Genomic DNA, 6597 nt, shown 5'->3' with positions numbered 1-6597 from the left:
GTCTCCTATTCTACAAAAATGGTTCTAATTTTCATCAAATCTTATAGTTCCCATTTAGAGGGTCATTTTCCTTTCCGAGATTTTTTTTGTACGAATTACCATTTATGAGTTATAGCGTTCTGATATTAAAACAGAAAACAATTAATTTCTCCGAAATGGCAAATTCTAGGACTATACTTCTCAGAGGTTAAAATACTTCTATGGATCCTGCAAATTCGATAGTTCAATAAGAAACCAAAATTAATTTGTAAAGAAGTCTACGAAAATTTTTACAAGTTCCGGCTCGGACTGAAGAATTTCTCAGGGTTTCCTGTTCTAGAAAAATGGTTCTAATTTTCATCGAATCATTTAGTTCCCATCTAAAGGGCCATTTTCCTTTCCGACGAAATTTTCGTACGAGTTACCATTTATGAGATATAGTTATGTGAATATAAAACAGAACAAAATTAATTTCTCTAAAACGGTGTATGCTAGGACCATACTTCTCAGAGGTTAAAATACTTCTATGAGTCATTCAATACCGATGGCGTAATAAGAAATGAAAACTGATTTAAAAATATTTTTTCGACCGAAACTTAAGTTCCGGCTGGGACTTAGAAGAATTTCTCAGGGTATTGTACAAAAATGGTTGGTGCTAATTTTCATCAAATCTTGTAGTACCCATCTAGAGGGTCATTTTCCTTTCCGACGAAATTTTCGTGTTAGTTACCACTTATGAGCTATAGTTATGTGAATATAAAACAGAAAATTATCAATTTCTCAGAAACAGTGTGTCTCAGGACAGTGGTCCTCGTCAACTCATGTAGTTCCCATCTAGAGGGTCATTTTTCCTTCCGAGATTTTTTTTGTACGAATTACCATTTATGAGATATAGTGTTCTTAGCAGAAAATAGAAAAACGTTATTTCTTGGAATCAGTGCATCTCAGGACAATACTTCTCCTAGTCTATTATAGTTGTCATCTAGACGATCATATTTGTTTGTGATGAAATTTTCGTACTAGTTACCACTTATGAGATATAGCGATCTGATATTAAAACAGAAAACAATTAATTTCTCGGAAATGGTAAATTCTAGGACTATACTCCTCAGAGGTTAAAATACTTCTATGGATCCTGCAAATCCGATTATTCAATAAGAAATCTAAACTAATTTGAAAAATAGTCAACGAAAATTTTTACAAGTTCCGGCTCGGACTGAAGAATTTCTCAGGGTTTCCTGTTCTAGAAAAATGGTTCTAATTTTCATCGAATCTTGTAGTTCCCATCTAGAGGGTCATTTTCTTTTCTGATGAAATTTTCGTGTGAGCTACCAGTTATGAGCTATGGTTATGTGAATATAAAACAGAAAATTATCAATTTCTCAGAAACAGTGAATCTTAGGACAGTTCTTCTCATCGACTCATGTAGTTCCCATCTGGAGGGTCATTTTTCTTTCCGAGAAAATTTTCGCACCAGTTACCATTTATGAGATATAGTGTTCTGAGCAGAAAACAGAAAAAACGTTATTTCTCGGAATCAGTGTATCTCAGGACAATACTTCTCCTAGTCTCTTATAGTTGTCATCTAGACGATCATTTTCCTTTCTGATAAAATTTTCCTACGAGTTACCATTTATGAGATATAGCGATCTGAACATAAAACAGAAAACAATTAATTTCTCCGGAATGGTAAATTCTAGGACTATACTTCTCAGAGGTTAAAATACTGTTCTGTATCCTGTTAATCCGATGGTTTAATAAGAAATCACAATTTATTTTAAAAACAGTCGACGTTAGTTTTTACAAGTCCCGGACATAGAACAATTTCTCATGTATTTTATTTTATTTTCCAAAACTATAACTTTGGTTCACTGATTCCTTAGATATCTCTTTTTGGATCATTTTTATTTCTGATGAAATTTTCGTACTAGTTACCACTTATGAGATATAGCGTTCTGATATTAAAACAGAAACCAATTAATTTCTCCGAAATGGTAAATTCTAGGACTATACTTCTCAGAGGTTAAAAAATATCTTTAAGTGGGGCAAATCAAATAGTGCAACAAGAAATCAAAATTAATGTGTAAAGAGGTCGACGAAAATTTTTACAAGTCCCTGGACGAGAAGAATACATTTCTCGGGGTCTCCTATTCTACAAAAATGGTTCTTATTTTCATCAAATCTTATAGTTCCCACCTAGATGATCGTTTTTATTTCCGAGAAAATTTTCGTAAGAGTTACCATTTACGAGTTATAGTTAGGTTAATATAAAACGGAATAAAATGATTTTCTCGGAAACGGTTAATCCTAGAACCATACGTCTCAGAGGTTAATTTAGTTATATGAGTCCGGCAAAACCGATGGTGTAATAAGGAACCAAAATGTAAATAAAAATTGAAACGATTGAAATTTTCACAAGTCCCCGACCTAACAAGAATTTTTGATCATTTTTCATTATTATCCAAAACTGATTCTTATTTTCATCGACCGTTTTAGTTCCCATCTAGAGGAACAATTTTTCGTACGAGTTACCATTTATGACCACTGAGTCACGATGTTAGTTACCGTTCTCCACCGAAACGGCATTAACGATTTTTACCATACTTTATGTGCGTTTTCAGTAGGTCTGAGAGTCGGCTAATATCTATTTTTCATAACCCTAAGTGAAAAAAAACACGGGAGCTTTCTCAAACATTCAAGTCGCATACACAAAGACACCCAGAATCAGGACAAGCATTAGTGGGTTGCAGCATCGCTTCTCTTGCACGGGGACCGAAGCCGCGACACGTTGCGCTGTGTGGTTTTGGCGTGGTGACCTCAACCACTTGTCTATCCATGAAAATTAGGGCTACTAACACAGCGGTGGCGAGCTTCTTCAATAAGATCAAATCAAATAAGACGTAGTTAATGGAGCGGTTCTGGGTAAGCTGGGTGAGACTCACTGATGCGCCAGGAAAGTAAAGGCATTGGTTAATCCCGATACTCTTGAAATGAAACTACTTTTACGGATTTTATCGCGGTTTTATTTTATTTCTAAAATTTATTTTATTCTTTTGAGTTTGTTTTTTGAAGGCGGTTCCTTTTTTACGCAACAAATTATAATATAGTCTTTCTGTTTTGTTTTAATTTTTTTGTTTTTAATTTTTATTTCATACTTTTTAGCGGTAGATTCTTAATTTACTTTAGTTTCCGTTAAGTTAGGTTCCTATTGGTTTATTAGTGAACAAGCTGTTGCCCGCAACTTCGTCCGCGTGGTTAGAAGGTATAAGTTATGATTTCTGCCTGCCCTGTTTTTCCACATTTTCCATTGTACCTTCGCGACTTTTTAGTAGATCTCTTTATGGTGTACAATATTGTAGCACATTATTTTGAAGTATCTCTCACGGTTAAGCCAGCGTTGGCAATGAAAGCGTAAAACAATTGTAAATACATTTGAAAACGCTAAAATTGACTATGTTCCTGAACGAAAATATGCATAGATTATATTTAAAAAAACTTCTTCATAAATCACTTTATCTATTAAAAAACACCGCATCAAAATCCGTGAAGTAGTTTCAAAGATTTAAGTAGTTCTTCTGTTTTATCTTCTAACTAGCGACTCGCCCTGGCTTCGCACGGGAGCAGTGCTAATATACGCCACAGAATTTCTTTAACGTTCTTTATCTTGATAAGGATTCACACCATCGTCGCTGCATCGTAATGAAAAAGCTTTGGAATAAACGTTTGAAATTTGTAAAATTGAATACTAATGTAGTGTGAATAAAATTGTAGTATTTATTTTGATTTTGCTTATCATCTCAATAAAAAAGGCTTCGCAAAGTTTTGTTTTGGAGTGAAATTATTAGCCAAAAAATGCTTATGGTGAGTCAACCTTAAAAGAAAGACATATGCTGTCTGAGACTTTTTTGTAGATCTTTTTATGGTGTACAACATTGTAGAACATTATTTTGATGTAGCTCTTGGGGTTAAGTCAGAAATATTTTTTTAGGCAAAACAACGTTTGCTAGGTCACCTAGTCTTTTTTTATAACGAAGCGCCTATTTCAAAAGCTCTAATTAGCTGCTATCAGAATTGAAAATCAATTACATTCTTTCTATGGAACAATCCGTCAAGTAATTTAACGGGAGCTTATTTGGCGGTGGTGAAACAGGCCCTAAAAATAATAATAAAAAATATGCATAATATATACGAAAAATGTTACAAAAATCTCGAAAAGAAGAAGAAGGATAAATGGAGGCGCCGGGTATCGATCCCGGTACCTCTCGCATGCTAAGCGAGCGCTCTACCATCTGAGCTACGCCCCCGGTGATATAAGTTTTCAAATTATCCTTCTTGTCGAGTCAGTCAGTTAACGTTTTTACGTTTATTTAAATTGTGCGTGTATTTAAAAAAATATATTTAATAGGGTTATGTAGAGGTTTAGATGGCCGAGGGGATGAGTTAAAAATATATTAAAATTTTTGACCACTGACCAGGATAACAAGGATTTTTCGTTACAAGGGCTATTTTTTATTACATTTTGAGGGTTGTTTGTTGTTTGAGAGGCAAAATTTCCTCGAAAATTAATAATTTCAACGCAGATTTATTTTAGATAAAATTCGGTGATTTTCAAATTAATTCGTTAATTTTTAAATAGAAATTCGTTGCGACCGCCAAGCCAGCATTTTACAATACAGGTCAACTAGCAGAGTTGACCTGTATTATAAAAAGATGAATTATGGTATCCATGTTTTAATATTTTATTCCCTTTTTTGTCATCCCATATTATTATATCCCATACCGGAGGTCGCGCGTTCGATACCCACGGTTAAGTCGGCAAACCCGAAGTTGCAATAAGAATTGAAATATAATTAAAAAAAAAACAAAAAAAAATTCCAAGTCCCACACTGAATTTTACGTAAAAAAATATAATATAGTCTTTATGTTTTGTTTTTTTTTTGTTTCATACTTTTTAGTGGTAGGTTCTTAATTTACTTTAGTTTTCGTTACCTTAGGTTTATTAGTGAATTAATGATAGATTTATAGGGATAAGCTTTTTTGACAACTCTGTTTAAAAGTAATCGAATAATTAAATTAACATACGTTATTAGCTCTTTGTCTAATTATAACAAAAAACCTTTATACACACATACCTACATACATTCTCACAGGTCAAACTCGGAATCTTTTTTTTGAGTCGGTTAAATCACTAAAACCTTCTCCTAAATGTAACAAAGTAATATTTTTCTGAAAACTGCAACCAAATGGCTTCAACCAGCAATAAGATAATTGCGGACAAACGTAGGTACATAGATAGAAACAGGTCAAACTGAGAACCTCCTTGTTTTGAAGTCGCTTAAAAATGTTTCAAAAACATATATTATCCAAAAACTGCTGCCTAATGTTACTATTATTTGCGAACGAAGTCGCTAGCATAGCTAGTTTTAATACATTCCAGAACATTCACACAACGCCAGGACGTTCATACTAACGCCATCTAGTATCAAACTTAGTAAACTTAGGCCGTCAGTAATAGACACCTCGTAAATTACGTTTAGAGAATTATTTTGTCAATCACAGACGAAGCAATGAACCCCACATTAAGAGTCCCTGTGTTGTGGGATCCAGGCTTATTCAATCAGATTTCCGATTGCCTTAAACACATGAAGACATCATGTAGACATTTCTCATGGACGGGAATTGAAATTTTGAACTCTTTTAGACCAGTCTAGCTAATGGGTAGGAACACCACTAGCTCGACTACTCAGCCAACGTCTTTTCTCTTTATGAATATTGTTTGTCCTTTCTCACGGTTAAAGTTGTTGGAAGCATAACTGTTAACTTGAATTAACACCGGTTATAAACCTAAATCTACACAAATTGTATTGACTGATTTACCAGCAAAAACCGTCACTTCGTCTAAAAGATTTACAATATTGTATGTGCCTGTAATCGACACTAAAAACCTTGATGGTTTTATAACAAGGGCGTATCGACAGCTGCTTGTATTTTCCGTTTTAAAGCGAGAAAAGGTCTTTAACACTCGGACGTTTGTCCAAAAACTCCTGTATATTTCTAAGGCATCTAATGAGTTTATTCCGACCAAATGAGATTTAGAGTTTGGTATCTTCAGGCTAGGCCGGATGCCTATATCTAACACCGTCGATTCGTAACAGAAAAATCACGCCATCTATCGGACAAACCCACATATTGAGAAAGACAGAATTATAGTGAAAAAAATTGTATACAACGCCATCTAGTCTCAAAGCTTGTGTTACGACTTGTAGAGGAATGATAAACTAGTTTATTTTGCCGTAAATATGATAGACAAATTAAACCTAGTTACATAATAAATGGTCGTGCTCCTAGAATAGACATTTGCTTGGGTAGTACTCGAAACCACGACGTTAGGTATACAACTATGGATTTCAGTTCCTATTTGAAAATCGGTATATAGTATATTTTATAGAGGTGTTAGGTATTTGCGATTGATAAAATTAGTTACTTGGATGTAAAAATACGTTACGTATTATATACGTTTTCTATGACAGGATCGTTGGATTCTTTTAGAGTATTACGTCGAAATGTTAATGGAAGATCATCCTCTTAAATTTTTCCTCCTTATTTTTATTTGATGCT

The 6597-nt window shown here is 34.0% G+C and overlaps 1 non-coding gene across 1 annotated transcript; it reads right to left on the bottom strand.

The window, feature by feature from the left end:
- Positions 1–4210: 4210 nt before the first annotated feature.
- Trnaa-agc lies at positions 4211–4283 on the bottom strand. The gene has a single exon. It is a non-coding gene; the product is annotated as a tRNA-Ala (tRNA).
- Positions 4284–6597: the final 2314 nt, after the last annotated feature.

This window comes from Trichoplusia ni, chromosome 20, assembly GCF_003590095.1.
Source record: "Trichoplusia ni isolate ovarian cell line Hi5 chromosome 20, tn1, whole genome shotgun sequence".
Taxonomy (NCBI): Eukaryota; Metazoa; Arthropoda; class Insecta; order Lepidoptera; family Noctuidae; genus Trichoplusia; species Trichoplusia ni.
Note: the sequence above shows the minus strand (reverse complement) of the source record. Positions and strands in the feature narration are given on the sequence as shown.